Source organism: Anguilla rostrata, chromosome 16 (assembly GCF_018555375.3).
Source record: "Anguilla rostrata isolate EN2019 chromosome 16, ASM1855537v3, whole genome shotgun sequence".
Taxonomy (NCBI): domain Eukaryota; kingdom Metazoa; phylum Chordata; class Actinopteri; order Anguilliformes; family Anguillidae; genus Anguilla; species Anguilla rostrata.
Genome location: NC_057948.1, coordinates 23511853 through 23524114, shown reverse-complemented (window position 1 = coordinate 23524114; position 12262 = coordinate 23511853). Strand labels below are relative to the sequence as shown.

Here is a 12262-nt window from a genome sequence, read left to right as displayed (position 1 = left end):
GTCTCTCTTACCAGTTTCTTTCACAGGCTTTCATAGTGGCCCAATTATCAGTATTATATTTTTCTCCATATTTGTTGTGACAGCTTGCACCACAGTGAGCAGTTTGGTTCTGACTGTGGCTGGGGAATCAAAAAAGTGTACTAATATTGGAGTGATTGGATACATTGAAATGTTAATCTTTTTCCAGTTTCTCTTATTTGCTTTTCAAAAATATTTTTTCAAACCATTTGTACATATTTTAATTTCTTAGCTCCAAAATCACAACCTGTATTCTTTAGATTTTTAAACTGGTTCAAAACACATTTAGCAATAAGCTTATATTGTCTAACTACTTATTTATTGTCTTATGTGGAACCATGCAATTTCTTATATGAACGAATCTACCCATTTGACACCTTTAAATTATGTTATGTTAATTTAAGTGAAATTTCAAAATATGACATGAAATTATTTTAATTGTTTCTGTCCCTGCAAGTCCTTAAAAATCACTTTTTTAAGAACATGACTGCAAGGCTGGAGAATAGCTGGGGAAATATGCCCCTCTCTGACTGGTGGAGTCGAATCAGAGCAGCACCTATTTGCTTCGGTTGGGTCCTGTTCAAAGTAGATTCATATAGAAGAGTCAAAGTAGAAGCTCCCAGTTGGGTTGGGCTGGTGTCTGTCATAGATCTAGTTTCCCATCTTTCATTGATCCCCAAGCCATTTGTATTCTGATCTCTGGCAGTGGGTTCAATAACGGTAAGGGTTTTATATGACAGGGTTGCTAGCCCTGTGCAGAACCCTCCTTTCTGGGCTTGGGACTCTCAATACCTTTATTACATTTTTCAGTTTACAGTATTTTGTTAACATGGAAAGTACAAAGATTATTACTATGTACATTACTATGTACCTACCTCCCCACCAAACCCCACTGTTTATTTCCCTATCACTGCTGCCCCACCAAAAAAAAAAAAATCATTCAAATGTAAATAACAGTAAAATAATACAGCCCCTCCAGTCAAGGGTACTATAACATGAGTTTTCACTCATACAAAGGGCGAGCCAGTGTCATTTGTCACACCAATATTTTGTCACATCTTTATACAAATGATTGTGAAAGGTTTATCAAATAGCACCTTAAAAATCACTCTAGTACTTGTCAGAGACCCGGCGATTAAATATGATTTTTTCTGAGGCCGTATATTGGGAAATTTCCTATGGACACATGGGGATAAGAGGAGGTTCTTCATTCTTCCATGTCACAGCAATACATTTTTTTCCAGCAATCAAGGCCAGTTCAATGAACCAGGGGGAGCAGGGGTGGAGTGCTGCTAGTCTTCGTGTGTTCTTGATGCCCAGACATGATGAGCATAACCTGGTCATGGCTTTGATTTCCTGATCTGATCCTGGCCACCAGAAATAGCTTCTTGCCAATTGCTTCATCCGGACAATGCCTCAATGGCCGACCCTGGGCTGTGTCAGCGTGGTGTAGTGGCTCGTAGTGGCCTGCAATGGAATTGAGTGTCCTTCAAGAGGTTTGCACTATTCTCTAATGCGGTCATTTCATGTTGTAGTGAGGTCTGGTCAGGTGTTTTTCAGAACTGAGTTCAACGACCAACCAGAATTTTGTACGTCTGCAGAGCCCAACTTAGTGAAATAACAGACATGACAATGGTTTGGAAATAAAGAATATATATTTATTGGCTGTGATAATGAATATGTGAATAGCCTAATTGAAAACAATAATTTTCATAATGTGAGGAATAATATACGATCCTTAATCAGAGGAAATTATAATTCTGCGATGGAAAAACATAAAGGTTAAAAAAATTAACCTTCATTTGAAGTACTACCATCAAATGAAGGTTAATTCCTGTTATGGGTTAATGACTATATTATGTGTTTACTTTGTTAAAACTTCATTTTATGAGACTAATTAAACTGTAAAACAGCAAGGACAGGGAATTTGCTATTTCAGACCAACATACAAATAGCAAAACAAACAACATACAGCCGTAAAATGACTCAATCAGGTATTATGCTATCCTTTGGTTTGATGTCAGTGTTAAATAAAATGCGTTTCAATAACGGCAAAAATGGGGATGGCAATCCTTTATTCCGTTAAGTGATGCGTCAGCTTGTCAGCTGATCCAAGGCCACTGCAGGTGCGTGTGAACTCCTGGAAAACCATTTTCATTGAAGTCGGAGTCGTGACAAGGTTCCAGTTAAAACAACTTCGGATGAGCACAAATCTTCCACTTGGGCCCAGCCACAAGGGAGATATGGAGGAAAAGCATGTAGATTCCTTGTTCCTCAAAACAGTTGTCAATCGGAAATAAACCAGCTTGGTTTATTTTGTGGATGGTAGCAGGCAAACTCTGTCTCGATGATCAGTTTCCTTAGTGGTGTCTGGTCTGGTAGACAAGTGTCTTAACCCTCAGAGCCCAGTTGTTAAGTTTTTGGTGAGTTTTTATGCTCACAAACTCATTGACGCGACGTAACTCCAGATTTGTTTCTTGTAACAGGGTTGTCGGATTACTTTAGCCGCACAAACATTTGATTGGCTTGTGGTATTGTAGCCGTCAATAAAACATGGATAGATAAACCATTGATTATTACTTTAAGGTTTAAGTCTGTCAAAGGTATAATATTTGGATTTTGCAGCAGCCCTTGAGTACACTCACTCTCAACCACACTCACCTCCTTCATCCTCAACCCCGCCCACACCCCCGTTGAGGACACACCCTCGAGCGCAACAAACAAAATGTCAAGCTAACAGGAGAGGTGGTCAGAGATATTGAAAATAGCATTTTTAAGGACATGAATTATTCCATATAGCTGGTAACAGTAATTAGGCAGTGTTATAAAAATCTTTACACTGAGTGCAAAACCTTAGCATGGGGGGAACATTGTACGGTAGCTACTCTAGGCTTCTGTGTTTTTCCTCGTTTGGTATTTAGCTATTCTAGGCCCTGCACGGAGTAAAACTCAGAACCCTGCTAACTCTGTAATCCTACCTGAAATACCAATAATTCCAAGGTTGACTCTAGTTTTTGAATGAGCTCTGTCGCTTGCATTTTTGCTTCGCTGTATGTAGGCTTCTTAGCATCTGCCATTGTAGCAGCTGACTAGCAACACTTCATTGGAATCTGATCCCAAACCCATTATTCTCTTGTGAGTAATACTTGGGAGTGGTGTATGGCACTTTTGGTCATAGTGCCACCTACTGGAATGTTGCAACAAAATACAAAATTGTATTTTTCTTAATCCTGGTTTGCCTGGGTCTATGTACAGTTGGTTGGTTTGTTTTACTGGGCTATAGCACTTTACTAAAGGTGGTGGCAGCACACTTCCTGTTATTCCAGTATGCCCATCTTTCCCACTGGATCCTTGTTTAACGGACGGATCGTTTTTTGTTTTCAGTCAACAACATGAATCCAGCCGACAGCATGCACATCTGATAACCCTCCCCAACTTTTCCCTGTATTTCCTCAATGATCTCAGGCAGCATTGCAAGCCCTTTATGAGTGCCACGAGATCAAAAAATCGGAATTGAGTCTTTCTTACCAGGCGGTGTAAACGTAGCCTAAATGACTGTTTACGGTTACATACATTTGGATTCCTTGACACACACACACACAATACAGTAGCCGAAAAACACTTCCGGTGTGTAGTCAGACTTTTGGCAATATCTCCCAAAATATTTACTCTCTCACTAGTCGTTGGAGACAAAGAGATGGTAATTCTGCGCAGTAGAACATCGTTCAAGCTCCATGCATCTACCTAAAAGGCCTGTTACATTTTACCCCATGAGGTTTTACCTCGCTCTCCCATATACATTTCTTCCCACTCACTTTCACACAGATGAATGCTACTATTTTTAAGTACAAATTCTGGTGTTTCACTCTTGCTGCTCTGGCACCTCCAGTGTGTAAAGTTGACAGGTTTGTTTTACTGGACCTTATCAGTTTACTAAAGGTCCTGTTATTCCAGTACACCCATCTTTCCTGCTGGATCCTTGTTTATTTACGATATTGTGTAGGAATGGACCAGCATATAATATCAGTTACTCAACATACAACACATAAAAGAGGGGAAGGGAGGGGAGGAGGGGAGGGAGCACCCCATAACACATGGAACTATAACCTATGATATATAATTTTACAAAATTTAGAATAGCATTAACTTTCCACTTCCATCCTCAAAATCTCCATCATTGAACCCCAAACATTAACAAATTGGTGGATTTTTTTTCTTTCTTTTGCATTGTCTTTTGCATAATGTAAAAGCTAGGCTCTGATTCTCATTTCTTGTTCAAAATAATTTTTTTAATTGCAAGAAAAGCATAATTACCAGACACTTTGGATGCCACCTCTGAGGTTCAAATGTGCTCTGTTGTGTGTGGACAGTTCCCCTCAGGCTGCTATGGAATGGGAACCATGGCCGTGCTGGCTGCAGCTACCAGCCCCCCAGGGGTGTACACATGGCTAACAACGAAAGGACACCACACTTCATGAGGGCATGGTGAAAGAATGTAGAAGTTTTCAAGCTCAATTCTACGTGCAGCATTGGCTGTTGGAATGAAAACCAGCACACACAAGGCTACCTCAGGAATGGGTTTGGAAGGCCCTGGTCTACCAAACACACAGAGGCTACGGAAAAACAAAGGTCCAGGCAACTGGGTTTAAATATTCCCCATATTCCCCATACGTGACAACTCATCGTCTTCTTAATATTTCTTTCAAGTTTTAAACCCAAGTTCAGCCATTAAATTGTATCAAACACTACTAGATGATTGTGACTGTTCAGCATAGAAGGGCAAGGTGGGCTTGTGCCCTGGATCCATAAGGAATGCCATATGTAAACCATTTCTCATTGCTCGCTAGGTAAGAGCCGGTCAGAGCAGTAACCTGACACTATGAGACAAAAGGAAAGAAAGCAACATTAACTAGGCTTTACCATTGTATAGATAAACCTGACAAGCATTCAATGTGTAACACTGAGCTACTGTAAACTAACATCAGCCTCTATACCAGTTTCAAACTCTAGACATTACACCCTAATAAAATCTTTTATTCCATGTCTACGCTTGAAACCAATTAAATTGCGCCTAGCTAATGGTAGGCCTACTTAGTAGTCCACGCGAAAATGGGAACTATAAATATTAACTGTACTGGTTATTGTAATATTGCAGTGCCCCTGGCAAAAATGGATTTCTTGTAGGTCTCTTCATATTTGTGAAAAACTGGTGTTTCGCAAAAGGAGAAACCAATTTCAGCACAAGTGTTTTTTTTTTTTGTTGCAAGAATCATTTTTAAATATTTTGCGGCCGTTTGTGAATGCAGAAAAGTATTAAAACACAGCAGGAAATAATTCACAGATTTCAGTTTCCTGGACTTATACAGTCAGGTTCATAAGTATTTGGGCAATGACACAATTTTCATCATTTTGGCTCTCTCTATGCCACCACAATGGATTTGAAATTAAACAATCAAGATGTGATTTAAGTGTAGACTTTCAGCTTTAATTCAAGGGTTTTGTCAAAAATATTGTATGAACAATGTAGGAATTACAACCATTTTTATACATACCCCCGCGCTGACCAAGGTCGATGTGCTTGTCTCCTCAGGGATGCTCTGTGCACTTCTTCTGCTTTCCCCCCTGCTATGGGGGAAGGTGGGGAGGGCAGCCGGGAGGCCAGGGCTCATGGCGGAGACCTCGCCGTTTCCTCCCCTGTCAAAGTCGTCATCTTCGTGGTGTTCATGAGCGCCATGCTGGTTCTGATGTTTTTCTTCTACAAATGGCTGGGTGAGCATTGGGCGATCGTGACCAATCGTCTCTTTTGTTAGCCGGAAAACACATTGCCAAGCCCTGCCTCTGTGGTTTTTTTTGCAGTCTATGTGATCATCGTGGTGTTCTGCCTGGCCTCTGCGTCGGCTTTGTACAGCTGTCTGAATGTACTGTTGGAAAAACTGGGGTGCAGGTATGTGGGGCTCCAGTTTTCACTGTAGACAACATATCTGGACGAGAATTGGGAGCAAACCACTACACCGGGAAAACTATTCAGATAAATTTCACTCAAACTAAAAAAAGTTTCTTAGACTCTGACTGTCAGTGGTTGAATCTGTTAGGGAAATGTTTGTGTTTGCTGCTACAAGAAAGCCCAGAAAAGCTCAAAATTAAAGATGAAACAAAATAGTTTTTTTTTTTTTACCTGCATACCTTATGATCCAGTTTGGCTTCATGGGCATGCCAGTGCTGACTGTAGCTTGCAGTTTGCAAGCTTAGTTTAAATATAAATAAATTTAGGTCACATTTGTTTAAAATCTTGAGAGTGAGCCCATTTTAGATTATTGTTGAATCTTGCCATAAGGGTCAGAATCCACTGACAATGCAGGAGTGCCCATAATCTGCCCTTCCTGTTTGTTTGTCTGTCTGTCTGATCAGTCTGATCTGTGAGGAGTAAAAAACTGGCCTTCCTGTTGGTCACCTGTGGCCTGAGCTAGTGTTTGCCTCTATTTCCCAGCATCCCCTGTCTAGGTGAACGTGCATCCGGGATTGTGAGGGCTGTGGTTTTGGCTGCTGTCTGCATTTCCGTGGCTGTGGTCTGGGGCGTGTACCGGAACGAGGACAGGTACAGACGGACCTGCTTTCTGTTTCAGACCTGCTCGCTGAAGCATGCGTACAGGAATGGACAGGGGAGGTTTTTTTTTTTTTTTTTAGAAACATGGCTGGTTTCAAGAAAATACAGCTTTCTGTTTGAACTGCATTGTTAGAATTTTGAAAGACTGGTATTTTAAAGTGGCCCCTTACAATGTGTGCACTGCTGTGGCTCATTCTCAAATTTCTGTGTAATTTTGACTTATCTGGAATTCTAGATGTATTAAAATGAGTTCCACACAACAGTTCAAGACCTCAGCTGTTACGTAACGTAGTTACACTTCCTCCTTTAATCTTCCTCTTATCATTGCTTACTGCACCTTTTGCTCCAGATGGATCTGGGTTCTGCAAGATCTGCTCGGTATGGCATTTTGTATAAACTTCATGAAGACCATCACTGTCTCCAACTTCAAGGTAAACCCCCACAGGTTTTTGTGGGTGTGGTCAAAGGGATATTTAAAGGACATTATTTACAGATGATTTTTTTTTTTTGCTTTCAGGCAATTTAGCTGGCACCCTGTCATGAAAACAACAGATGTATAATTTGGGCTAGTAATACAAATTGCTGTATATTACTGCATATTTACAAAACATTTGCAATCTGATAATAAAAAAAAAACAATAGCAAAATTAAGGCGTGCATATTTCAGTTAGACATAGGTGAGGACTGGGCCCTTTCCACACTAGGAATTGAACCTACAACCTTTAGGTGACAAACTGTGTCCTGTAATCCCTCTGCCCTGACACTGACACTGTGGGCCCACCTCAGGCTGCTCCCTGCTGATCTGGGCAAGGCCTTCCCAAGTGACCGTGTAACCTCTAGTGGCAGATTCTGCAATGCCCGAAACTGGGGTATGGACACACAGGATGACCTCTGACCCTTGTCTCTCTATCTGCCTCTCAGATTTGCGTCATCCTGCTGAGCCTCCTGCTTGTGTACGATGTCTTCTTTGTTTTCATCACCCCTTTATTCACCAAGGTGAGTCTGCCTCAGCATTCACACATGGTCCACTTTCATTCCAAGGGTTTTTCAAATTTTCCAGACTGACTTCTATTTACTCTGAAGGGAGAACCTGAGCGCAGTCATCTTTATGGAGGTCCAAAGTGGTTCTCATACCCAGGACTATAAATAACATGTATATCTTTATATTTAATAATTGGGATGGCAGGTATGCCATCCCGCCAAGTTACGCCTTGGCGGGGGCATGCCCCATACCTATACAGCACCGAGAGTTTGGCACTTTTCAGGGTTCCCCACAGAAATAACCACAACAGCCACAGACACTCAGCCCTTAAAAACATTAAATTCTGTACATTCTGACCCCATTTCAACAAACAGAATTCATAAACAACTTCACATGTCCACACAATAAAGCCCCAAACTAAGGGGATTTTGCGTTTTCTCCTTCTTCTTCTTCTCTTTCTTCTTCTTCTTCTTATTTTTCCTGCCGCCTATCCCACTAACAACATGTCTCCCCATTGGACATTTCACTGACACCAGCCAAATCTTCACCTACACGACCCAATCAAAAACGCGCATACACACGCAAAATACCCATACCTTTTTACTCTGAAACATTTCCACTTTAAACAGCTAGTCCGCCTGTGGCCTAGTGGGCAAGGTTACAATCTTGAGAACACGGGGTCGTAGGTTCAAGCCCAGCTAGGAACATGTTTCTTTAACCTGCTTCGACCCTCACTTATAATTGTCTTCTACTTATCAATTATTGCTTTTGCACCATATCTACCCGCCGTTCACCGTTCAGTTATTAACCGGCTACAATATTGCTAAGCCATATGGATTCAACGGGAGCTCTTCTGTGCTTACTGGCCTGTGTTCTTCTTTAAAACCACCGGCAGGTTTGCTAATGATATTTCACGCATTGCATAGCTATGGCATGGTGCTGCACTAACGAAGTCACAGACTGGTAAACCTCCAGTTTAAGGCTTGAATCCCGACTCGCCCTCAGGCAGATCATTTCCTCTTTTACACTAACATTTTCTTACGCTTATATTTGCTTTACCAAAACTCACTCACGGCCACCCATATGCATTTCATGACGCAAATGTATTCCTTTTATTAAAAATTTACACCAGTTCACCACTGTGCCATTTCTACTAACTATATTTCTTCACTTGGCTACCGTAAAAAACCTTCATATCAGCAAACGCCACGTTTCTACATTCATGTTACCTCGCCCTGTTCTCTATCTAGCCACATAGGCTACAAACAATTACTACGTATGTACGTTCTGCAACTCCGCATTAAAACATTACATTTAAAATCATGATTCACTCATAAGTATAACTACTAGCACTGAACATGAGAAAAACACATTAGTGCAATAGATTGCACACGTTATTTAACCCTCCACTTCATCATTTAATGTTAAATACAGACTGTTATATATATCGTTTGATAAGGAAACTAAGCTTGCTCATGGTCACTTCATTTACTTCGCACTATAGTCTGTGATCATGTCAACCTTCACCTACATGCCAATTCTGCTAAAAAACATATTGTTTCAACTATGCAATTTCATCATTTCGCCTAATTTATCTCACACTTGTTATTTTCTCATATGCAAAGCCTGCTGGGACATATGCGTCTGCTCCTATTCTCCACTATCAACTTTTCCGGTTCTAGCTTAACAAAACAGCAAAGAGGATTCCTACCTGCAGATAAGCCTATCAAAATGCCTTATAAACCTTACAAACACTAAAAGTGCATCTTATAACAGACAACGGGGCAGGACAGAAGGGTACACAAGTTGCGACCTAGGCAGCTCTAATTCCACGGGCTAGCTGATTCTTTTGTCAATCAAGGCTCGTTGGATGCCCGTCAAATCCGTGAGTAGCCTACATAGCTACACTGGCCATATTTCACATTTTATGATGCGTTTACAATTACGCCACCGCACCATTTGTCACAGCCACTGTTTTACATATATAGCAAACTGAAACTGCTAAACGTACACGCTCATCAAACTGTACAAATTCACACAATGATAGCCATAATCCACAACCGTTTCTTACAGGGTCACTTCGCATTTCTCACTCTCGTAATAAAACGCTTTGCAAAAAGAAATGATATCTCATAAAAAACACGTTTTCAACGTACAAAAATGCCAAGTTACTCAAAAGTATTGATATCAAAATGACGCCAAGTTACGGTACTACAAACAATATAGGCTATCTTGCCTCACCGAAATTTAATAACATGTATTCCAAAGCAATGCTACCCAATATTTCCTCAATTCTTTCAAGTCACTTGGCCCTGTGTTTTGTAATCTTACCATATTACAATGTCATGCAAACGTTGTGTCAGATCAAAGTGTCAAATATTTCGTATTGCCTCATGGAACACATTGAAATTCATGTAGAAAACTGCTGGTCAGTCACTACAGGAAGCATATTTCTCCAGAAAACATATGTTTATACTTGCTTCTGAACTGAATTTGACTAAATGTACAAGTGATTGTATATTTGCAACATACAATAAATACATGTAAAATACATATTGTACATACATACATAGATAACTTCTTCATCCCCATGGAGACATTTCCCTCGCAGCATGTTACATTCACATTTACGAACAGACATTTATACCAAGAAACATACAATCATTCACGCAACAGAAAGGCTGGCCACCAAAATACATACATACCAATACAAATTGGACATATAGATTCCTATTCAATCAATCATGACTGTGAGACAGCCATCCACACATATGGTAAATGGTAAATGGACTGCATTTATATAGCGCTTTTATCCAAAGCGCTTTACATTTGATGCCTCTCATTCGCCAGAGCAGTTAGGGGTGAGGTGTCTTGCTCAAGGACACTTCGACACGCCCAGGGCGGGGTTTGAACCGGCAACCCTCCAACTGCCAGACAATCGGTCTTACCTCCTGAGCTATGTCGCCCCTATGTCGACAGGCCAAACATATGTTTGGCCTGTCCGTGTACTGCACGCTTATATACACACAGGGCCAAGTGACTTGAAAGAATTGAGGAAATATTGGGTAGCATTGCTTTGGAATACATGTTATTAAATTTCGGTGAGGCAAGATAGCCTATATTGTTTGTAGTACCGTAACTTGGCGTCATTTTGATATCAATACTTTTGAGTAACTTGGCATTTTTGTACGTTGAAAACGTGTTTTTTATGAGATATAGCAAACCGAAACTGCTAAACGTATACGCTCATCAGACTGTACAAATTCACACAATGATAGCCATAATCCACAACCGTTTCTTACAGGGTCACTTCGCATTTCTCACTCTCGTAATAAAACGCTTTGCAAAAAGAAATGATATCTCATAAAAAACACGTTTTTAACGTACAAAAATGCCAAGTTACTCAAAAGTATTGATATCAAAATGACGCCAAGTTACGGTACTACAAACAATATAGGCTATCTTGCCTCACCGAAATTTAATAACATGTATTCCAAAGTAATGCTACCCAATATTTCCTCAATTCTTTCAAGTCACTTGGCCCTGTGTTTTGTAATCTTACCATATTACAATGTCATGCAAACATTGTGTCAGATCAAACTGTCAAATATTTCGTATTGCCTCATGGAACACATTGAAATTCAAGTAGAAAACTGCTGGTCAGTCACTACAGGAAGCATATTTCTCCAGAAAACATATGTTTATACTTGCTTCTGAACTGAATTTGACTAAATGTACAAGTGATTGTATATTTGCAACATACAATAAATACATGTAAAATACATATTGTACATACATACATAGATAACTTCTTTATCCCCATGGAGACATTTCCCTCGCAGCATGTTACATTCACATTTACGAATAGACATTTATACCAAGAAACATACAATCATTCCAGAAAGGCTGGCCACCAAAATACATACATACCAATACAAATTGGACATATAGATTCCTATTCAATCAATCATGACTGTGAGACAGCCATCCACACATATGTTTGGCCTGTTCATGTACTGCACGCTTATATACACACAGGGCCAAGTGACTTGAAAGAATTGAGGAAATATTGGATAGCATTGCTTTGGAATACATGTTATTAAATTTCGGTGAGGCAAGATAGCCTATATTGTTTGTAGTACCGTAACTTGGCGTCATTTTGATATCAATACTTTTGAGTAACTTGGCATTTTTGTACGTTGAAAACGTGTTTTTTATGAGATAGCCCTATACACTACAGAATTCATCCTGCTGCTTTTGTCAGCAGTCACATCATCAATAAATACAAGCGAACCAGTTCCAGTGGCAGCCATACATACCCATGCCATAACACTACCTCCACCATGCTTCACAGATGAGGTGGTATACTTGGGATAATGAGCAGTTCCTTCCCTTCTCCATACTCTTCTGTTCCCATCATTCTGGTACAAGTTGACCTTTGTCTTATCTGTCCATAGGATGTTGTTCCAGAACTATGCAGGTTTTTTTTTGATGTTTTTGGCAAACTCTAATCTGGTCTTCCTGTTTTTGGGGCTTACCAATGGTTTACATCTTGTGGTAAACCCCCTGTATTTACTCTGGTGAAGCCTACCCTTGATTGTTGACTTTGACACAGATACACCTACCTCCTGGGGCAGGGGTGGCCAACTCCGGTCCTG

The 12262-nt window shown here is 40.3% G+C and overlaps 1 long non-coding RNA gene across 1 annotated transcript; it reads left to right on the top strand.

Annotated features, from left to right (window-relative positions):
- The first annotated feature begins 6370 nt into the window (after positions 1 to 6370).
- LOC135242222 (uncharacterized) lies at positions 6371 to 7720 on the top strand. The gene is made up of 3 exons (XR_010326276.1): positions 6371 to 6613; positions 6972 to 7053; positions 7544 to 7720. It is a non-coding gene; the product is annotated as an uncharacterized LOC135242222 (long non-coding RNA).
- The last annotated feature ends 4542 nt before the right edge of the window (positions 7721 to 12262 follow it).